The following is a 24,217-nucleotide window of genomic DNA, read 5'->3' on the forward strand; positions in this document are numbered from 1 at the left end:
AACATTTTCCCCATTCATGGGGTGGGTGTGGCCAGCGTGTGATACAGCGTGTGATACATGGGGTGGGTGTGGCCAGCGTGTGATACATCCAGCCCGTGGGCCGCCAGTTTAATACCCCTGCAGTCCTTTCCTTATTTATCTCTAAAACAATATGTCTCTATGTTCTATGTTCGGTAATTCGAATCCCTAGTGCACTCCTGTTACTTGTCCCAGCATTTGCCAACCTAGCAGTTCGAAAGCACATAAAAATGCAAGGAGAAAAATAGGGACCACCTTTGGTGGGAAGCCTTAATCATGCCGGCCACATGACTACAGAGATGTCTTCGGACACTGCTGGCTCTTCGACTTTGAAACGGAGATGAGCACCGCCCCCTAGAGTTGGGAAGAACTAACACATATGTGCAAGGGGAACTTTTACCTTCATGTTCCCCCAAGGAGGATCCGTTCTCTGAAGGAGCTTTTAAGTCTGTGGTGAAGTCTTTTAAGCACCTGGACCCACAAATCTAGAACCTTCTTAATTTATGCAGAAAAAACAATTGCTGCCAACCTTCCTTCCATTGAGGACCTGTATACTGCACGAGTCAAAAAGAGGACGGGCAAAATATTTACTGACCCCACACATCCTGGACACAAATTGTTTCAACTCCTACCCTCAAAACGTCGCTATAGAGCAGTGTTTTTCAACCAGTGTGCCGTGGCACACTAGTGTGCCGTGAGACATGGTCAGGTGTGCTGCGAAGCTCAGAGAGAGAAAGAGAGAGAGAAAGAAAGCAAGAGAGAGAAAGAAAGAGAGAGAGAGAGACAGAGAGAGAAAGAAAGCAAGAAAGAGAAAAAGAAAGAGAATGAGACAGAGAGAGAGAGAGAGGGAAGGTGAAAGAGAGAAAGGGATGGAGAGAGAGAAAAAAGAAAGGGAGAGAAAGAGGGAGGGAGGGAGAGGGAAATAGAGTGAAAGGGAGGAAGAGAAAGAGAATTTTTTTGTCCAAATTTTTTTTACTCCCCCCCCCTCCCTCAATGTGCCCCATGGTTTTGTAAATGTAAAAAATGTGCCGCGGCTCAAAAAAGGTTGAAAATCACTGCTATAGAGCACTGCATACCGAGACAACTAGACACAAGAACAGTTTTTTCCCGAACGCCATCACTCTACTAAACAAATAATTCCCTCAACACTTTCAGACTTTCTACTAAATCTGCACTTCTATTCTACTAGTTTTTCTCATTGTTCCTATCACCCATTTCCTCCCATGTTGACTGTATGACTGTAACTTGTTGCTTATATCCTAAGATTTTTATTAATATTGCTTCTTCATTGCTTATTTGACCCCTATGACAATCATTAAGTGTTGTTCCACATGATTCTTGACAAATGTATATTTTATTTTATGTACGCTGAGAGCATATGCACCAAGACAAATTCCTTGTGTGTCCAATTACACTTGGCCAATAAAAATTCTATTCTATTCTATTCTATTCTCTATAAGTTCATAGCTTTTGAAAGGATTTAATAGGTTAACATAAGGCGTGATTCCTCTATTCTGTTTGCTGATGGCTCTAGTTTAAATCTGTTCTAAATTATTACAGATGTATAAGACTATAGGGCTCCCCATATGATTTCAGGGCATTTTTTAAAGAATGCACTCTTTTTGTGTTGGCTGTTGGAATGTTAATAGTTAGCTTTGGCCTTCTGTGGAAGGTTATTCAATGGGTTAATAATGTGGTTTTGTTTTGTTGGGCTTTTCATCATACCTTAGTACATGTAGGTAATAGCAATTAATAATAAAATTAATTGTAGGGGTAAAAATGATGGTTTAGGGAAGGTGAGGAAGTTGCAAAATGATCCGGCTTGGCAATAGGCATCTCTTTTAGCACTATTTATAAAATGAGACTATAATGTTTTAGACTGATATTCTGACTTACAAGACCTCACAAGACTAAAAGTGGAACAATTTTGGATTAAAAATTGAATTTAAGTCTGTTGTTCATTTGTTTCAGATTCTTTCTTAAAAACATACAATCTGTAAGCAGATTGTAGGCAGAACGCTACTACAAAAGACAGATAATGAAAGATCCAGTCTACTGCTGGGTGGTCTCTGTTCCAAACAGCACAATGTGTGTGTTTACATCAGCTGAAAGATTACTGTGAACGCAAAAAGTGAAGAGAATGAGGAATGTGGACTTCCATATCTGTCCTTTCAGTTCAGCCATGTGTGAGTCAGGTATGGCATGTTTGATTTTTTTTGAAAAGGGGGGTTGGTGTAGGCCCTCATTTATCATTAGAACTGTCAAGAGATAAGGTCTCTAAAGTCTGGACTATCTTTTTGATGTGTACCAGTCCAAAGTTTAATGGATGAGTAAAAGCCTGAAAAAAATTAAACCTCATCATTCTGTGTCTCCTGTCACTATATATATATATACAGGCTGGCTGAAGCGTAGACATCAGAGAGTTATTGTTAACGGCGAGTATTCTGAGCAGAGTCAGGTTACAAGCAGTGTGCCACAAGGGTCTGTTCTGGGTCCTATTCTTTTTAATATGTTTGTGAATGACATAGGGGAAGGTTTGGTAGGGAAGGTTTGCTTATTTGCCGATGACTCTAAAGTGTGCAATAGGGTTGATATTCCTGGAGGGGTCTGTAATATGGTACATGATTTAGCTTTACTAGATAAATGGTCAAAGCAATGGAAACTGCAGTTTAATGTTTCCAAATGTAAAATAATGCACTTGGGGAAAAGGAATCCTCAATCTGAGTATTGTATTGGCAGTTCTGTGTTAGCAAATACTTCAGAAGAAAAGGATTTAGGGGTAGTGATTTCTGACAGTCTCAAAATGGGTGAACAGTGCAGTCAGGCGGTAGGGAAAGCAAGAAGGATGCTTGGCTGCATAGCTAGAGGTATAACAAGCAGGAAGAGGGAGATTATGATCCCGCTATATAGAATGCTGGTGAGACCACATTTGGAATACTGTGTTCAGTTCTGGAGACCTCACCTACAAAAAGATATTGACAAAATTGAACGGGTCCAAAGACGGGCTACAAGAATGGTGGAAGGTCTTAAGCATAAAACGTATCAGGAAAGACTTAATGAACTCAATCTGTATAGTGTGGAGGACAGAAGGAAAAGGGGGACATGATCGAAACATTTAAATATATTAAAGGGTTAAATAAGGTCCAGGATGGAAGTGTTTTTAATAGGAAAGTGAACACAAGAAGAAGGAGACACAATCTGAAGGTAGTTGGGGGAAAGATCAAAAGCAACATGAGAAAATATTATTTTACTGAAAGAGTAGTAGATCCTTGGAACAAACTTCCAGCAGACGTGGTAGATAAATCCACAGTAACTGAATTTAAACATGCCTGGGATAAACATATATGCATCCTAAGATAAAATACAGAAAATAGTATAAGGGCAGACTGGATGGACCATGAGGTCTTTTTCTGCTGTCAGACTTCTATGTTTCTATGTTTCTACAGTATTTGTTTTAGCCATGTAGGTACATAGTTATATGCTGAGACAGCCATTATTCAAGTGGGTGGCTTGTTGAGAAATCTCTGTTGCCGCAAGTGATTACATGGCTTATTTTTAGATTTACATTTTGTTTGCACTAAAGGAAGGGGTAAAAAAAGGGGCAGTGTTTATTTAGAATGAGGTTTATCTGGGGTCATCTATCTAAGTATTTATGTTTTGCCTACGGTTAGAGAAAGTTGACAATATTGTTTACAAATTTCTGAAGTCTACACATCAGCATAAGTGTGGACCTTTAAACCACTCAGGACAAACCAGCAGAGTGCTGCTAGCAGTTTGCAAGGGACTCTGCCTAGTTGTTGGAGCATCTAAGTTCAGCTTTAAATTCACTTTTAATCATAACAGCTCTCGAGATAAACGTGACTTTTAAGAAAAGGGATTGCCCTGACATTACCTCCCTCGAACTGTATGAAGAGTAAACAGAATAAAAAGCATAAAGTGGGATAAAGAAATGCCATTCCCACGTGCTAGATGCTTGCAATAAGTAATTGATTTTTAGGGTTGGAAAGAAGGATGCCAAGGTAAGCCAAAGCCAACCCTGACCCAGTGAAGGAGCCGCACAAATGCTGTTTGGCTAGTTGGCATTTATAATTTACGCTGGTGCCTTGGGTTTGTGCATTTTCTCCACTGTATTTAAATAAAACACATCTAACAACTGGATATCCATGCAAGATGAACCACTTTTGCACTTCTTGTTTTCTTTTCCCTGTGGACTCCTTAGTTAGTGTCTTCTTGATAGTTGTGTTTGCTGACTCCACTGATACTTTTGGCACAACTTGTCGTTCTCCACCTACTCAGTGACCTCAGAAAAGGCCTTGTGAGGACAGGCATTGCTTCGAAAACAGGCTGTGCATCTTTACATGCAGTATTTCAGAAGTGGAGAAGGGTGAACGTTTATTCTCTGTCCATAATAAAACAGCATTGCCAACTTGTAAAGGGATCAGCTAGAGAAATTCTGAAGCGGTTTAGAAATTTAGCAGTTCAGTGTAACTTGGCTATGAAACATCATATCTCATTAGATCCAAAAGTGAATGTGGAGACATTTTCAAAAGATCACTTTAAATCCCTTAAATGCTTGGGAAAATTATGTATGCAAATTATTGTACGTATGCATTCATCCATACTGTCATTTCTTCATATGCTGTCATACACTTAAAGTTTATAATGTCATGTTGTTAGGAAATTTCAGCCCGCCTGCCGCTTGTGGGAATTTGAATGCAAAACATTTGAATTGCATCACTTTGGAGAAGGCTGGTATTAGGAGTAACCAAAGAACTTCAATTATAGATTCTGATTTGTCTACCACGTTTCGGTTCAGATCTCTCTCTCACTTTGAAATCCAAATTAAGGGAAATGGTTTATCTAGAGATGCTTCTATTTTCACCTTAAATATTTTTCAAGTGACGTGCTTGAAAATAAGCTGTTACCCAGGCTTTATACCTTTGTAACTCAGAGTGAAATTTGAATTAATCTTCTTTTTTTTAAAAAATGTGTGAAATACCCAGGAGTGTAACAGGAAGAGTGATCTATACAAATCTCAAGTCAAGGGGGACTGAATTACCCAGAAATATAGTGTCAGTATCTCCAAGTTTTAATATGTAATATTCCCCTGTAGGAATGGAATAAACTCATTCATTTACACAAGAGTATTGAGTATTAATTCAATACTCGATGTGGCAGCTATCTAGAACAGAGGCCCCTAACCTCTAGGTAACTACCGGGCGGTGGTCTATTTGGAACCGGAACAAGAAAGTGTGCCAGTGCGCATGTATGCATACACGAAGTGTCTTGCACAAGTGGTGGGCTGGCAGGCCTGCACACAAACGTGCAACTCAATTTGTGCAAGTTAAGATGCATGCCAGTACACAACACACACACCCCTCGCACATGTCAGATGTAAGCGCACCCATGTACACACCAGCCTGCTGCTGGTGCCCCTCTTCCTCCACTGTTGGATGCCAAGCAGCAAAGTTTGGAGACCGCTAACCATAGTTCCCTCTAAGCTGAGCAGTGAGCAATTGCTCACTTAAAAATCATCATCAACTCAGAGTTTTCCAAACCTGCCCAGAAGCTGATCGCCAACCTTTTGCAAAAGCAGACTGCCTTTTTGCCCCGAATCCGATGGCCACCTTCTTCCGGTCCTGGGTGGAAAAAGGGAAAGTTTCCTGGGAAGCCCCCACACTTCTGTCCCCAAAAACGTGTTTGTGCGCGTGAGTGGTGTTGCAGGGCATGAAAAAAAGGAAGAGAGAGAGAGAAAAAAGAGAGGAAGGAAGAGAGAAAGAAAGAAATGGAGAGAGAGAGAAATTCAAAGGAAAGGAGGCAGAGAAAGAGAGGGAAAGAGTGAGAGGGAAGGAGGGAGAGAGGAAGAGAGGAAGAGAGGAAGAGAGAAACAGATAGAAAAAAGAGAGGAAGGAAAAGAGAAAGAAAAAGAATGGGAGTAAGGAAAAGAGAAAGAAAATCAAAATCTAGTTTGAAACTAGCTCAACTATTTAAGTGGCATTTTAATATTGATAGAGTTGCCCTATTATGAGCTCACTGTTATAGACACACAGTACAGTGTTTTATTTTGAAATTCTCTGAGGCAAAACAGGGTGGGTTTTTTATTTGTTTGTTTGTTTATTATTTATTTATTTATTCATTCATTCATTCATTCATTTATTCATTCATTCATTCATTCATTCTGTGCTGCCCAGTCTCAAACGGACTGCCGCTCAGACACTATACTTTTCCGCCCACCCCCCAAAAAAATTAGAGGGAACACTGCCACTGACTTAGAGCATTTCTGAAGAGCAAAATAATATGCTTTGCTTACTTGGCTACATCTAGGATCCCAACTCTTGCTGTTGCCATAACTGAATCAAAACAACGGTGGTTGTTTTTATAGTCATTCTCTTATGCGCAGAATTAATAAGTGCTTCTCTTTAAATAGCATGCTGGAGAACTCAAAATATGAAAAGTTAATGCAAGCATATATCCTCTCCACACCTGTGCTTTTAAGTTCCACAAACAATGGATTCACTGCACATCCTACATTTATGTTCAAAAGATCACATTCTAGTTTTCTCTGATAGATGGGATTCAATTCTAAAATGTCACATTTGTTGTTTGAAACTTTAATCAGATGATTTCTCCGCATAATTTTTTACTGAATTATATGTAGTTAGTCTAATATGCATATACTGTTGTTACAGGTTTTGCTTATTTTTCCTCCTTTCATTTGGACATAATACTCACTCTTAATTGTTTGACTGTAAATCTTATTTTGTATTTTTTTTCCTGCATCATTTTAACAATACCCTTTTGGTTGTTTGGCTTCTTAGTCTGTAACTTAGTACCTAATTTCCACGGATTAAGCTCTGTTGAACTCACACCTTTATACTGCAGATAGTGCTGTTGATATTTAAGAACCTTTTGGCTGAAATGTATGTCTTGATGTGTAGAACGGTGGATTGATTATTTATTTATTTATTTATTCATTCATTCATTATATCATTCATTTATTATATCATTCATTCATTATATCATTCATTATATCATTCATTCATTCATTCATTCATTCATTCATTCATTCATTCATTCATTCATTCAACTTCTATGCCGCCCAATCCCAAAAGACTCAGGATTATAATAACAGTGGATCATAACTTTATAATAACTTTATATAATTCAATGTGATGGAAACAATCCTCAAAAAAGAATTTATTACCATATTTTTCAGAGTACAAGACACACCTTTTCCCCCCTAAAAGAGGGTGGAAATGTCGGTGCGCCTTACACACCGAATACATCTATTTTTGGCCTCCTGAAGCCCCGCTCCTGCGTCCCATTTTTGCGAAAAATGGGCCTGTTTTTCACAAAAATGGGGCACACAGAGGATTTGGGAGGCCTGCAGAGTGCTCCTGGGGGCTGGGGAAGGTGAAAACTCCCCCATTTTGTGAAAAAGAGGGTTTGCAGATGGTTTGGGAGGCTTGCAGAGTGCTCCTGGGGGCCGGGGATAACAAAAACATTATTTTCTCTTTGAAATCTTGGTGCATCTTATACACCGGTGCGTCTTATAATCTAAAAAATACGGTATAATTATTGCATGCCAATCTTCTCCATCATGGTACCCTTCACTCAGATCCAATCTTGTTAGCATGGCCAAAGTTTCAGAACCAGAAATGATGGCTTCAAGCTGAGGGGTGGCTACTGCCCATGTTTCTATCCAGGAACAACAAAGATGTGTCGAAAGTCAGGAAGGTAAAAGACAAGGAAACGACATAGGAAAATTCGCTTCTCTCCATAAAGGGATGTATGGCATCCCCTGACTTCCTAGATTTCCTAAGCCCAAGATTCTTCCTCCTTTCTTGGATTGCCTGGGTAGATTTACAGAAAATCCTCTTAAATATATTGCAGACTGAAGAAAGACCTTCCCCACTCCACATCCCCATCAGCGCCTTTTCTGTTTTGCATCAAAACATCTTTTCCTGTCTTGTTATGGGTAATGGTAATGAGCAGTGTGGAAACAGTTTCATAGATGATAAAGGACATTGTAGAAGTCTGAGAGTTAACTGTAAACTAAATTATGTTCAAATTATCAGCCTGGGGAATAGTCTCCTGCTGTGCTTTCTTTCCTATACGATTTACAGTTTTGGTGCCGAAGAAAAAACACAAATTGTTGCCTTAATTGTAAAGAAACAATTTTGTGTATACTTGAGCTGTTTTTTAAAGACTGTAATTGGGGGTGGGGGGTGGGATTGTATTTCTGGCTCTGTTTGAGTAGACATCCGTTTGATGATCTCTTTGCATTTTCTTCATGAGGAATGGGAGTATGTGATTTCTATTATCTTTGCACACCTGTTACAGGGCTGCGTGGTGAAAGAAGGCAGGCTCTAAATCAATTTCTAAGCCTTTGATGGGCTTAGTGGAGGAGTGAAGTGGGGAAGGCATTCATGCAGGTTCAAAACCATTTTGTCCAAATTCCAAGAGATTGTAAAAAGGGCTTTGGCTGGAGCGCCTGGAATATCCTCCCAGTCCTCCTTTGGGGCCTTTGATCTAGTAAAGGTTTCCAAGCAATAAAGTGTGTGGATCTGGGGTGAACTACAGAATTACAGCATTACAGGGTGATGATATGCACCAAAGGTGAAAAACAAAACTTTTTTTTTTTTACTGGCCCAGTTTCGTTGAGTTAGGAGGAATAGGAAGGAGAGTGGTTTGGGCTATGAGGGAGATTGGGAGGAGCAATAGCAGTAATTTGTGGTAGTTCCCAATCCTTCATCCTGGCTTAAAGCCCTACATGGCATGGGACCAGATTACCTCCAGAACCGCACGAATCCCAGCGACCAATAAGGTCCCACAGAGTTGGCCTTCTCCGGGTCCCGTCGACTAAACAATGTCGTTTGGCGGGCCCCAGGGGAAGAGCCTTCTCTGTGGCGGCCCCGGCCCTCTGGAACCAACTCCTCCCGGAGATTAGAACGACCCCCACCCTCCCTGTCTTTCGTAAACTACTCAAGACTCACTTATACTGCCAGGCATGGGGGAGTTGAGATATTCCTTCCCCCTAGGCCATTACAAGTTATGTATGGTATGTTTGTGTGTATGTTTGGTTTTATAATTAGTTGTTTTATTATTGGATTGTTAACTGCTGTTTTTATCATTGTTGTTAGCCGCCCCGAGTCTACGGAGAGGGGCGGCATACAAATCCAATAAATTATTATTAATTATTATTATTTTACTGGTATTTCTCTCCTTCCTAAGCATACATAATACATACATGTTTTTGTTTTGTTTTGCAGAGCTTCATACTTCATGCCTGCTTGTAATTATTCTAATCTGTTCATTGATGTGATCTTTATATAATCAGCACCACTGCTCTATTATTTGTCCTTTGTCTTCTGATGTAATAGTATGTGGGAATGGCCTTGGGAGAAAGGAGGAAGAGACACAGACTAGGCCAGTGATGGCAACCCTTTTTTTTCTCAGGTGCCGAAAGAGTGTGGCCATGGGCTATTATGCATGTGCAAGTGGCCATACCCATAATTCAATGCCTGTGGAGGACGAAAACAGCTTCCCCTACCCCCGGAGGCCCTCTGGAGGCTGGGAACAGTCTGTTTCCCAACTTATGGTGGGCCCAGTAGGCTCATGTTTCACCCTCACCAGGCTCCAAAGGCTTCCCTGGAGCCAGGGGAGGGTAAAAACGCCCTCGCCATCCCCCTGGAGGCTCTCTAGAATCCAAAAATGCCCTCCCAGAGCCTCTGCATGAGCCAAAAATCAGCTGGCCAGCACACACATGCACATTGGAGCTGAGCTAGGGCAACAGCTCGCATGCTAACAGATGTGGCTCCGCATGCCATCTGTGGCACCTGTGCCACAGGTTCGCCATCACTGGACTAGGCAACTGAACCCACATAAGGAATGGGAGAATGGCAAATGTGTATCAGGAGAAACTCTCCCTAGTTTCTTGGATTGTAAAGGGAGAGGGGAATGTAATTTCAAACTTACAAGATTCTGTTAATGTAAATGGCAGAGCTAATTACTCCTGATAGTGAGTTTGACTGGACATCTCATAAGGCTGACGCCTGAATTTACTGCTTAATCTCTTTAGATTTCCTATATATCTGAATATTCAGCTCAGCTCAGCTTCCATCAGTGGTGGGTTGCTACAGGTTCACCCCAGATTGGTAGTGGCGGTGGGTTGCTACCCATAGCGGTGATGGGAAGCTCTGCCCTTCCACCCGAACATTATCAAAAATGTTCTGCGCATACCAAACCAGTAGCAAAGGTAAGTGAAACCAACCACTGGCTTCCATGCCTATGTCAATGGATTCCTTCATCCCCTGTCTTCTCTTGTGGGCGCAGTGGTTAGAGTGCAGCACTGCAGGCTACTTCAGCTAATTGTTAGCTTAGTTCACCAGTTTAAATCTCACCACCAGCTCAAGGTTGACTCAGCCTTCCATCCTTCCGAGTTAGTTAAAATGAGGACCCAAATTTTGAGGGGGCAATATGCTGATTCTGTAAACCACTTAGTGAGGGCTGTAAAAGCACTATGAAGTCTATAAGTACACTGGTACCTCGACATACGAGTCTAATTCGTTCTAGACCCGAGCTCGTATGTTGATCAACTCGCATCTTGAACGAATGCCTTTAGACTTTGTTTTTCACGCCGAGATAACTGGAAGCAAGGAATTCTTGCACCACCTAGTGGAAGCTCGGCTCGTATCCCGAATTTGAGCTCGGGTGTCGAACAGAAATTTTGTTCACGTCTCGGCTCCTAACTTGGAATACTCGCATGTGGAGCAGCTCATATCTAGAGGTACTACTGTACTATGAAGTCTATAAGTATAAAGTATATGAGTCTAAATGCTATTGCTATTATGGAATTGGAAAGAAGAGGGATTCCCATTCCTCCTCCATCATCCCATTGCTGAAGGCTCCTGCATACAAACCAGAAGCCATACAAGTTGTGGCTGTGGCTCCTTCTAATTGCCTGCTGTGTCCCCAAGCAATAAACTTGGGTGGGTGTGGCTGCTTCTCTAAACACGCCCGAACAAGAACTGAACAAGAAATTAGAAAAAGTGGGGAGCAAGCAATAAAAAAAACAATGGAAACATTACCATCCTTTTGGGCCACTTTAGAAGATTGTTAGAAGACTTTCTCCCAAAAGAAAAAAATAATAACCTTCTTTATCTGATTAAATATTTGCATCTGTGCACACACACAAACATTCATACACACACACTTTTGGAATTATGCTGTGTGCCGATACTGATGATTAATAAAATTTGTTGCAAGATTATTAATGATTGTTGAATTCATAGTTTTTGTATCATTTTTTTATTTCAGTCAGCAGACACTAAAACTGTAATTATTATCAAGTAGAGAATTGCAAATAAAGGAGTTCTTGTAGTTGAAAAGTTTTCAAAACGTCGTCCTAAAGTGACGCCATGCTGGGGGCCCAGATCCACCCTGGAGAAGTTAAATAATGCTTGGCAGCTCTTCCCCCATCCTCCCTGATGCCTGGTGTCATTAACTGGGGAGTCAAAGTGCTTCTGGGGAAGTGGTCAGCCAAGGGTGGAAGATTGGTCCTGACAAATATGACAGTACTCTTATTCACTCATCCCATTTCTAAAATTGGGAGTATCTAGATCAAGCACTCCGTCAGTAATTTCAACAAACGTGCAGTTTTATACGGTAAAAGTTTATTTTTCTCCAACCTTAGTAAGTCAACACCATTAGTTTCAATTGCATTTGGAAACAAACAGGAAGCCTTTAGCACTTTCAGTTGTGGCAGGATGCAATTCCTCTGGTAAAATACCTGTTTGTATTAGTTACAGCTCTCAAGAAAATTTAATAGACCAGTCTTGCCTTAATAGCAATTCCATTTTCTCTAGTTCAAGGGAATACAGTGTTCCCTCGATTTTTGCAAGTCCAAACTTCGCGAAAAGACTATACCACGGTTTTTCAAAAATATTAATTAAAAAATACTTTGCGTTTTTTCCCCTACACCATGGTTTTTCCCACCCAATAACGTCACCAAACTTTCGTCCACCTTTAATAAATATATTTTTTAATAAAGTTTAATAAATAAACATGGTGAATAATAATCTAAATGGTTGCTAAAGGAATGGGAAATTGTAATTTCGGGGTTTAAAGTGTTAAGGGAAGGCTTGTGATACTGTTCATAGCCAAAAATAGTGTATTTACTTCCGCATCTCTACTTCGCGGAAATTCGACTTTTACAGGCGGTCTCAGAATACACCCCCCCCCCGTGAAAATCGAGGGAACACTGTATGTCTCTCCTTCTGGAACCTTTACTAAAAGGACAAGATAAAATCCATGACAAACTGTATGAAAATCGTAAAATGATCTCATTAGAACCAGTAAGGGAGAGGTTGATCAAAATCGAACAGTGAAATATTCTTGGCCACAGTAAATAATCAAGAGAGGAAGGCTGCCGTATTCTAATAAAAGGAAAAAAAATATTTCAGTATTTGGTGAAATGCAAAAATAAAAGCAAAATAGAACTCTTCAGCTTAAGTGTGCCTACCAAGAAATATTTCTTGCTGACATTAGGTGGATGAGCAGCTGGAATAATTAAGGGGCCTTCACTGATGATCTTAGGAAGTGGTGAGATCCATATGGGATGAAGCAATCTTTCAGCTGGGTTGTTTCAAGTAGCTAATGAGATGCTGTTCAATAAAGCAAAAATATGGCAAGATTTAAATTTTCTGGGCAAGGCTGTAATGAACATCCCAACAAGCTAGTTTGGGGGAAGGCTGGTTGAGCAAAGCAGAATTGAATAGGACTACAAAGCTGTAAAATGTGGCTGCAGATCCATCCAAACGGCCTGTGTTCTTCTCTCTAGCTATTTATAAACACCCACAACATTTCTTAAATGGATTTCCAATTTATTGAATGTTGCACTGCTGGTCATAAGCACCCGTTTAGGTCTTTTACTATCCCCAACTGAATTGAAAGAAAAAGAAATGGGGATCACCAGACACTTTATTCCAAATTACAGTTTTGCGGTGATCTGAATGTTAAATTCTGCAGAATACCAATAGTCATTACTAGTAGTAATAACAGTAAGACTAGTAGGTTATAGGACTGTACAGCACTTTGGATTCCATGATTTAGGAAGAGATGCTCATGTAACACTATCTACAACTCTTTAAATCAGCTACTTTTTTTCCTAGGGTCTCAGGTTGCTTTCTGTGGCTGCAATGTAATCTTTGTAAAATGCATACTTGGTTTAAACAATTGGGGAGAGACAGAAGGGAGAGGCAGCTCCCGATCAGCTCAGCTGATCCACTGGTCCTGATTAAGGGGCCCAGCTGCCATTAGCTGACCTGGGAAAAGAAGGGCTTCCTACTGTACTGGCCATTCCCACTCCTTCACTAGGGCTTATTTTGGGGGAGGGTGTATATTTACGCCCACCTCAAAAATCAGGCTTGGCTTTATTTTCAGGACTTGTTATATTTTCAGGGAAAACCAGTAGGACAACTTATTTCTGTTAATTTTTTTAATGCCTCACTAGCATAGTACATTAGCTTTCCTATCTGTCTTCCTTCTATCTGTTGTGGTTAGCTCTGCCCCTGCTCCTGCCCCAAGGACTGTGGATGTGGGGGAGACATCCACATGCTGCAGGCCTGTTTTGCCAGCCCCCCCCCATGGAATCTGATGATGAAGGCTCCTCTGACCAAGAAGACATGAGTGACAGGGAGGAGGAGAGTGTGGCAGACAGCTCAGAAGGAGATCAATTATCTAGCTCCTCCTTGGATTCAGAACAAGAATTAATGATACAGCCACACATGAGGAGAGTGATGCATAGGCAACAACAACTGAGAGATTATTATCAAAGAAAATGAGGCCACCTGTGGTTGGGTGGGGCTGTGGTAATTAGTGAAGCTGCTATAAATAGCAGCCTGTGGGTTTGGCCATTGTAGAGGATTATCTGATCGTTGTGTTTCGTGACTGCTTTACTGACTTTGACTTTTTGTGTGCTGATTTTTCCCCGCTTTGAAACTAAAGCAGAGCAAAGTGTGTGTCACTTTGTGAAAGAAGAAGGACTGTGAATTGCCTCACAGCTGCAGGCTAAGTATCGCAGAACTGATAAGGGACTTGTACAAATTACCAGTTTGTTTGGGGATGAGTGCTCTTTGCTACACCAAAAGAGGGCTTGGTTTAAGTGAATTTTCATTATAAAGAACATTGTTTTGAATTTTCAAACGTGTGTGTGTATGAAATTTGTACCTGTGAATTTTTGGGAGGATTCCACCAGAGAGCCCGACAGAACACTATCCTACAATTTTAGACACAGAGTTGGGGTATTTTCTAATATTACTCTTCCAAATGTCTTTGATTATAGCTTTCTTATATTGTGAGACCATGAATTTGAAGAAGGTTAATAGACTAGTGTTTTTGAAAGTCTTTTCTGGGACTGTTTTGGCAATATCCTGAAAATGTAGTGTATTTGCTGCATCACATTTTAGCAGGTATTTTCCCCTTTTACTTAGTGTTGGATAGCTTCTGCTTTCTCTAGAAAGCTCTGTTGATATAAAAAGGTAGGTTATGTGTTCAAATTCATCTCTTTTGTGGGGCTTTCCTGTCTGTCTTTCTTTAGTAACCTAGAAAAAATAGCATCACTAGTTTCTTCTTTGGGGTATTATATTTGATGTCATACAACTTGGCATATGGAAATTTGGGAACAGTTCTCCAACCATGGCAACTTTAAGACTTGTGGACTTCAACTTCCAGAATTCCTCAGCCAGAGGATTTAGAGTACTGTATATCCCTTGAATTGTTCACCAACTAGTTGGGAAACATGTAGGAATAAAACCATGAGGGAACAGGGTCTTCTATATGTCTTGTACAAGGGTGAAATGCTACTGGTTCAGGCTGGTTTGGGTGTACCGGTAGCAGCAGCCACCGGTGGTTCGAAGAACCGGCAGTGGCTGCCATGTGAGACTCTGCCCACCCACACAGATGTCACCATTTTCTTTTTTTAGCCATTACACATGCGCGGAAGGTGTAGAAGCGCATATGACAGTGGTGCGTGCAAAGAGTGCACACACAACGCAAAGCGCTTGCTTCCAAAACAGAAGGGAAGATAAGTAGATTTTACCATATTTACGGATCTAATAAGCCTATTGAAGTAGGCTGGGCGGGCAGCAGTTTTATGTCTGATGATTGCATGGTTATGCGTATACAAGAATGTTTTGAATGGGGAGAAATAATCAACCAAAAGAGAATTCCACACAGCACATAGTTATATCTATGCCCATTAAGCCCAGGCCTTGATTCTATGTTGTGCACTTGTCAGATTTTAAGGCCTTCGACAAAGGGCGATGTTCTTCTGAAGGAACGAGGCAGAGAATTGCAATCTAGGAAATAATTTACTTATTTTTTACTTCGTTTATATACAAATTATGTTGGCATCAAAATAATTGGAAATAGGGGTCAACATGTCAGGGGGGGAAAGTCAGTTTAATTAACAACAGTGAAGTTGCAAAACAAACACTGAATGTTTTGGAAGAAAAGTCATTAACAGGGTTTAACAAGTTAAATTCATTGTAAGCAATTCTGTGTAAAGGTTGAGAACTAAAAATGAAGTTAAAATGTAATTCAATACACATTTTTATATATAAGATTAACATGTCTCTTGCTTAATTATACAGAACACAATATTCAAAAAATGTTGTATTTATCAAAATAATGATGTTTCGTTTGTTGTTTTATGGGCACAATGGAATTGGCAGTTATTGGGTAAAAGCTCTTAAGATTTTTCATGTTGAGGCATGTACCTGTAACCATAAGGCTTCTAAACATACTAATTTTTAAATCAAAACCATTATAGCACTTAAATTAGGGATCAAGCAATATATCATGGCGCTTTTTAATGTTTTATAAAATATTCAGGGTACAGCATTTCTACTTGGAGGAGCTATTCGTAACATTATTCCTGCTTTTTCATAACCACAGCTTCTGAGTTATTTTTAAGAGTGAGTCCATATAGAGCAAGCAATAGTGGTATATACTGAAGCACTGATTGTGGTATCTAAGTCTCCTCCATGGAAAGTAATAAATAGCTTGAATTTTGGCAGTAGAACATTTGATAAAATGCTCTCCTAAAAGTAACAATTGCTTCCAAAAGTAGTCCTAGATGCAAGAAAATGTAAAGGGGCAGCTAGTGAACCTGATGTGCCCTAAAGCAGGGGTCCCAACCCCTGCGCCATGAATGGCCACTGTCCTGTGGCCTGCCAGGAACTGGGCTGTGCATGTGAGCCAAGCTCCATCTGCATGTGGGCAAGATCCAAGCAGCGCATGGAGTATGCCTCTTCTGGTTCATGGAAAAAACACCCTCCATCAAACTGACCTCTGTTGGCGAAAGGTTTGTGGGCTGTTGCCCTGGAGATCTTCCCGATTGGTCTTTATTTAGTTTCACACACAAATACACATAGTTCACAAATTTAACTTAAGTTCACAACTGGAGCAGGTAGGTTTAATATCTTTCTATGCATTCCATTTATAAGTTTCCATCTTTACTCCATTCACTTATACCAATTTTTAAGCTTTTACTTCGCTTCGTTATTTTTTTCAATGTTGCTTTGTGCTTGTGAAAGGGGAAGAAACATTGGACTGAAAAAATTTGCACCACTCTAAGTCAGCTTCTAACCTGGATGTCCTCCAGATACAAAGGCTTGGTAGCAACAGCTGGAAAATTCTAGGACTTGGAACTTAAACTTCTGGAGGGTAGTTTGCTTGGGGAAATTGTTGCAGCTAGATAGCCACTCCATTAATTATAACCAATTGAGTAGAATATAATTTTATTTATGTAAAGCTGCCCCGAGTCTGCGGAGAGGGGCGGTATACAAATCTAAATAATAATAATGATGATGATGATGATGGATTTGGTCAGTGCCAGTCTGTGGCTGCTGCCATCTTTTTTTCATTTTTTTTCATTTTTTTTCTTCTGAGCATGCTCAGAGGCTAGGTTTCCGCCACTGTGCATGCAGTCATCCACATGGCGCGCCCACATGGCACAGGAGGAAGCGAACCAGTAGCAAGGTTAGTTAGAACCACCCCCACCCCAGCATTCTTAATGCTGAAGATGGTATTTGTCTTAGTTTTGGAGAGAAACCACATAATTATTTTAGAGTTGGTTCAAGGGAAATATTCTGACATTAATAACATAACTCCTGAGGGTTTTATTAAGGAAACTTTCTTTTGCTCAAATGAGAATGCAATACTGTAGATTAAAAAGAAGAATTTCTGCTGCTTTTCTTGATTTTAATGAGCAATTATTTCATTTTGGAGTAAGTATGCAAATTTTATGTATTGATATTGGTTTCTTTTTGCTGGGGCTGCCAACATTCCTAATAAATGAATCTTTTGAGTTCACGTCAGAGTGTTTGTCATGTTTGGGAAGCTGGGTTAGAACACTAAGTGAAACCTTTGCTATAACAAACTATTAAAGTTTGTTGCAAAATCAAAACCAGAAGCACACATAGATGACTGATTCAGCTGGATTCATAAACTTCTTTATAAACATAATTATATATATATATATATATATATATATATAGTAGATTTTCACGGGTACAGGTATGACGGTCTTGGTATATTCAGGTTTCTTCCCGTGTAGGATTTTGAAATTTCTGGCGACGTTTCGATGAGGTCTCACTCGTCATCTTCAGGCTGGTGTTTCTGTCCTTGTTCTAAGGCGAACACTGCGAGACCTGCCTTCCTTCTATAAATACTGGTGGCTGGGTGTGGTCTGATGGCTCAGCAATTGCCTGTTGTGTAGAAACTTCCTGGTGAGTCAGTGGGGTAACATCTGGGGTCGTTGATGTAGCTGAGGTATGCTGATTAGTTAATGGTTGTAGATTAGGCGTGATATCCTGAGTATCAGGTGATATCCTGAGTAGATTAGGAGACTCAGGATATCACGCCTAATCTACAACCATTAACTAATCAGCATACCTCAGCTACATCAACGACCCCAGATGTTACCCCACTGACATACATACATACATACATACATACATACATACATACATACATACATACAATACCACGAGTAGAATTCTTCTTCAATTAGTTACAGGCATCAAAGAACAGTTAGTTTCATTTCAGCAGAGTTCAGAGTGGGAGAAGTACAGAGTGGAGAGTCAGCCACCCCCAGCCTAAAGCTTCTCAGTTTTGATTCTCTGCACAGACTCAGAACTGGTTAGTTCCCATTGGCTGACTTCGTTGCTGTGCCTATTCATTGGCTGACCTTCTTACCACTGGGTCTCCCAGTCATGAATATTCTAACATAAACTACTCTTGGGAAATGTGCAACGCTGATCTGACACAATCAAAGAATATCTTACTTGGTCTACATCAACACTGAGTTCTGAATTAGTTTGTCACTGGTCGCAAGCATGTGCAATGCTTCTGTGCATGCGCAGAAGCATCCTGGGGTGGGTGGGCAGAGTCTTCTGCCACCTCTGCTGCCAGTTTCAAAAGTGGCCCAAATCAGGAGCAACCCACCACTGGGCTGATGTTGTCATGAAAAAAGCAGTTGTACTTTAATTGCAAATCTAAGTATTTGTATGTTCCAAGGTATCAAAAAATGTTTAACTTGTTAATGATTATAATTCTGAAATGTACAGGTGATAGTGACTGTTCAAAGTTGCAACAGCACTGAAAAAGTGACTTAGTTATTATTTATTTATCAATCGGATTTATATTTATACGTACGACAATTTCAGCAGCCCACATGGTCACATGATCCAAATTCAGATGACATATTTACAACAGATGCAATGTCCCAGGGTCATATGATTCCCTTTTGTGAGTTTCTGCTACAAGCAAAGTCAATGGGGAAGGCAGATTCACTTAACAATCATGCCATTCACTTCACAACTGCAGCGATTGACTTAACAACTGTGGCAAGAAAAGTTGTAAAATCTCCCTTAACAACTACGTATTGTCCTTAGCAGTGGACACGTTGGGTTCAATTTTGGTTGAATGTCAGGGATTACAGTTCATCTTACGAACGCCTCTTCTAACGAACTTTTCAAGATATGAACCTGGTGTTTAAGATTTTTTTGCCTCTTCTTCCGAACTATTTTCACCTTACGAACCCAAGCAGCTGCTGCTGGGATGAAGGGGTTTCTTTCCCCCCCCTTTTTTGAAGAAAGAAAAGGGAGGGGCGGCTTGGAGGAGGAAAGATTTTGAAGAAAACAACGTGCTTGCAAAGGCACTGAAAGGGTGTCTTTTGAAGAAAGAAAAGGGAGGGGCGGCTTGGAGGAGGAAAGATTTTGCAGAGAACAACGTGCTTGCAAAGGCACTGAAACGGTGTCTTTTGAAGAAAGAAAAGGGAGGGGTGCCCCCCTTGCCTTTCTTCCTTCCCACTCACCCTTTAGCATAGCCTTGCTTCTTCCACCCGCCCCCTTTAGCTGCTCCTCCCTGCCCTCTGTTCGCCTCCCTTCTAAAGTTTGGGATTTTCCTGGAGGATTTGCATGCATTATTTGCTTTTACATTGATTCCTATGGGAAACATTGTTTCATCTTACGAACTTTTCACCTTACGAACCTCCTCCTGGAACCAATTAAGTTCGTATGATGAGGTACCACTGTATCTGTATTTGAAATAATTGAATTTGGGCTTGCAGTAAAGTGCCTGTTTAGGATCTCTATTTTATTTATTTATTATTTGCATTCCACCTTTATTATTATTGTTTTAAAATAAATAATTCAAGGTGGCAAACATAACCAGCACCTCCTTGTTTCCCCCACAACAACAATGACCTGTGAGCTGGATTGGACCGAGAGCGACCTTTTCTACTGACATTAAAATGGCTCAACTCTTTCCTAATGCATGTTCCTTCCTTTAACAAGAATGACTTAAGCCATTTCAGTGAACCTGTGATTTATGTCTGAGAGTCTGTAATTAAGAGATTTACATGTGGCCCTGTGAACGGAAGTCGCTTCCTGCTGCAGGATAGATACCTGAGGAAACTGAGTTATGAGATCATGCATAATACCACACGTCTTCCGTTATAAGACATTGAGTTAAAAGCAGCAATACTGTAATAAGGGCTTTGAAACTGAAATAGAAACTTTCTGAGATGGGTTATGTCCTCTAATTTAAAGTACTAAACTCCCTACCTTTCTTTTATTGCTGGGTAATTTTAAAGTTTCTATAGAAAAGAGTAGAGAGATTTTCTTAAATTATTTTAGTGTTTTGCTAAGCTGCATTGAGTTGAAATATTATTAGTGGTTTCCCCCCCAAGGAATCATAGCTGGTTGACCACTCTCCTTATTAGGAAAAATGAACTCACCATAGAGGAGGTTCAGGAGTTCAATCTAATCTCCACGTTTATTTTGGCATTAGAACGTTGTATTTTGCTGAATTGCTAATACAGTATCCTTTCCATACTTCTCTTTCAGTTAATTTGCAGAATATATCTAAATTTGCTCTATTTGTTTATAGGGCTTAATTATTTCTAAAGCAACAATACTCAAATATACAGGAACTCCTCTGCTATTCTTGAAATCATTTAAAGGTGTTTTTTCCCCCCATAAGAACAATTTTCAAACAAGTGGTTATTTAATCTGATGCAAAAAAAAAAGAAGGAAAAATGTATATGAGAATAGCTTAAAAGAGCAGAAAAGCTTTGAAAACCTGTATGACATTTCAAGGGTGAAATGTGAAAATTTCCCCTACTGGTCCTGTCAATGTGGCTTATTTTGTGGGTGTGGTTTGGAGGTCAAGTGGATATGGCTTCAGGTGGGCATGGCTTGGTAGTCAGGTAACCAGGTGGGCATGGCCAACTTGTAAAAGCTGCTCAGGGTCCATTTGGAGTGAGTGGCATATAAATACAATAAATAAATAAATAAAATGTGGTGAAACTCACTAAACTACGCTCGTTTTAGCTACCAAAATGTTGGACTCAATTGTGGTCATAAGTCTTTCTTTCTTTCTTTCTTTCTTTCTTTCTTTCTTTCTTTCTTTCTTTCTTTCTTTCTTTCTTTCTTTCTTTCTCCCTCCCTCCCTCCCTCCCTCCCTCCCTTCCTTCTTCCTCCCTCCCTCCCTCCCTCCTTCTCTCTTTCTTCCCAGCCCCCCAAGATGATTCCCTCCTCTTACCTGTCTGGTTGTGGTGGCTGACCTCCTCCCTGTCCGCCTGCCGCATTTCTTTTCTTTTCCCGTCTCCACAGGGGCTAGTCTGCAGGGCAGAGAAGGGTGCTGCAGAGCTAGTTTGGATGCAGAGAGTAAATGGAGGCAGCGGTTGGTGGTGTTTCAGCGTAGCCAGGCAGCTGGTGCTAAAGGGAACACTGGGAGGGTGACCCTGTTGCTGCTGGACCCATGGAGACAGCCAAACTCGGCTGCAGCTGTAATTGCAGCTGCATCACCCTTGGCTCCCCTTGTCCAATTGCCTCTTGCTGAAGCCCCTTTCAGACTGTCGTGACCCAGAAGACAGCAAAGTGGAAGCAGTTGGACACCAAAGCAAAATAGCCCACCTCACCCCACGACTGCCAGGACACACACCTCCACGCCACCTGTCTGCTCTTCCTCACTGCACAGAGCTGTCAGGGTGTGCGTAGCTCTGGCACTGCAGGGGTGGGAGGGGCTTCCCCAACTGCACAACCAGAACCCTGCTGTCCCCTCAATGCCATGGGATTGCAACTGGGCCGGCCTTCCCATCAGCTATACTCCAGCAATGGCTCCGTCCCACCCAGTGCTGCACCTGCCGGGGCTTCTACTTAGCACCACCACACTGCCTCTCATGCGGGCTTTGAAAAGTTTAATGCCCACATCTCAAAATACAAAGTGTTAGAATCTCCATTCTATTATTTCTGTCAGTTGTCATTCATAATTCTGTTTTCTAGCCCAAAATGCTGTTGGGGTTAGTATTAACGCGGATGTGCTTGACAGACGGATGCAGTTACACCGAATAGTGGATGTCTTCTTTTTAAATTGGATATGACAATAAAATTGGTGGCTATTCCTGAAAAAAGCATACAACCCCTAGTTGCTGCTCTGTGAATATTGTTGAGTACCACGTTTATCTCCTTGCAAAATTTGCTATTACAAATAAAAGGTGAATTCATTTGCATAGGGCAGTGATGGCGAACCTCTTTCCTCTCAGGTGCCGAAAGCGCATACTATCATACCTGCACGAGTGCCCACACCCATAATTCAATGCCTGGAGAGGGCGAAAATTGCCTCCCCTGCCCTCCTGGAGGCCCTCTGGAGGCCAGAAACAGCCCGTTTTCCAACTTCTGGTGGGCCCGGTAGGGTCATTTTTCACCCTCCCCAGGTTCCAGAGGATTCCTTGGAGTCTGAAGAGGGCAAAAGCACCCCTCCCACCCCCCTGGAGGCCCTCTGGAAGGCAAAAATGCCCTCCCAGAGCCTCAATGCGAGCCAAAAATCAGCTGGACGGTGTGCACATGCGTGCTGGAACTGAGCTAGGTCAACGGTTCACGTGCCAGCAGATATGGCTCCACATGCCACCTGTGGCATCCATACCATAGGTTCGCCATCATTGGCATAGGGTATTATGAAACTCCTATGAATTATGCAATACCGGCAGACTTCGACTTACGACCACAGTTGAGCCCAAAATTATTGTTGCTAAGTGAGACATTTGTTAGCTGAATTTTGCTTCGTTTTATGACCTTTCTTGCCACAATTGTTAAGTGAATCTCTGCAGTTGCTAAATTATTTAACACCATGGGTGTTAAATGAATCTCACTGGCTTCGCTTGTCAGAAGGCCATAAATAATAATAATAATAATAATAATAATAATAATAATAATAATAATAATAGAGGAGAAACAGCTAGAGAAATTAGTGAAATACGAAGATCTAAAAATCGAGCTGCAATGCAATGACTCTGGCATAAACCAGTGAAAGTGGTCTCAGTGGTACTTGGCACGCTGGGCGCAGTGCCAAAGGATTTCAGCGGACATTTGAAAACCATCAGAATTGACAAAATCTCCATCTGTCAATTGCAAAAGGCCACTTTACTGGGATCGGCAAACATAATTCGCCGCTACATCACGCAGTCCTAGGTGCTTGGGAAGCGCCCGACTGGTGATGAAATATGAAATCCAGCATAGTGATCTCGTTTGCTGTGTTGTATTGACATAATAATAATAGTAATAGTAATAATTAAAAAACCCAACATTTATTTATAATGCCCTTTTAACAATAATAAAAGGTGGACCATGTGATCACACTGCCATGGTCATAAACGAGAGTCAGTTTCCAAGCCTTTTAATTTTGATCAGGTGACCATAGGGATGCCGCAATGGCCATAAGTATGAAAAACAGTCACAAGTCATTTTTAGTGCTCTTTGTAACTTCTAACAATCACTAAATGAACTGTTGTAAGTTGAGGACTACCTGTAAAACGATGCCCCTTTAATCTCACCCAAGCTGTTTCTTTCCTTTGATGGTTTATAGAAACAGAAACTCCCAATTTCCCTCCTGAGATGGTTTCCCTCTGTTGTTTTATTTAGCATTCTGAACTTTCTCTATGAAAAGAGCTAAAATCAGTCTCATGCCTCGTCAAGCGCAGTGCCTGGAGCAGGGGTAATTAACTCACACATGTGATGACACGAATGCATACACAATATTTCCACTGGAAATTAAGGGACTCTGATTTGGTAGTCTGGCTAATAACTTGGCACAGACCATTGTAGTCACAGTCAGTGCAATGTTAGCAAAAAAAACCAACCCCGGAGATGTGCATGATAAACCACTAAATTTAGGCACCAAAGGGGTGCCTACTTGTCTTGGATTACTTTTTTTCCAGCCAAGGAGCCAAATTACGCTTCTTAGGATGATAATGATAGAAATATGCATTTAAAAAAAAATATTATAGTGATATGCTATATAGAATGAATAGAGAGAAGGTTTTAGAAAATTTTGAAAGGGCTAGAAAGAGTGGAGACAGACATTTGTGGGCTTAAAGTACATAAGTTCTACAGTTTGGAATTAATTTTGTAAATGTATACAATATATTCTGAATCTTATTCGTTATAGTTTGTGTATGAAATTGAAAAATATAGCTTGTTTAGACAATCATAATGGTATTGGTTGAGTTTACTTTAATACGTTGAGTTAGCTGTAAATTGGAACTGCAAGTTTCTGTACTCAAAGGAATGTCACATCTTTTGCTGTTTAGAACAATCAGGTGGGGAAAAACTGAATACAAAACCCATCAATA

General features: G+C 40.7%; 1 long non-coding RNA gene across 1 annotated transcript in view; it reads left to right on the forward strand.

The window, feature by feature from the left end:
- Window positions 1–1,998: 1,998 nt before the first annotated feature.
- LOC139164813 (uncharacterized) overlaps window positions 1,999–24,217 on the forward strand; it is a 185,663-nt gene continuing 163,444 nt past the window's right edge. The window contains exon 1 of the long non-coding RNA XR_011558701.1: window positions 1,999–2,213. This is a non-coding gene — a long non-coding RNA (uncharacterized lncRNA). The remainder of the gene's footprint in view (window positions 2,214–24,217) is intronic.

The sequence above is a fragment of the Erythrolamprus reginae genome, chromosome 3, assembly GCF_031021105.1.
Source record: "Erythrolamprus reginae isolate rEryReg1 chromosome 3, rEryReg1.hap1, whole genome shotgun sequence".
Classification (NCBI taxonomy): Eukaryota; Metazoa; Chordata; class Lepidosauria; order Squamata; family Dipsadidae; genus Erythrolamprus; species Erythrolamprus reginae.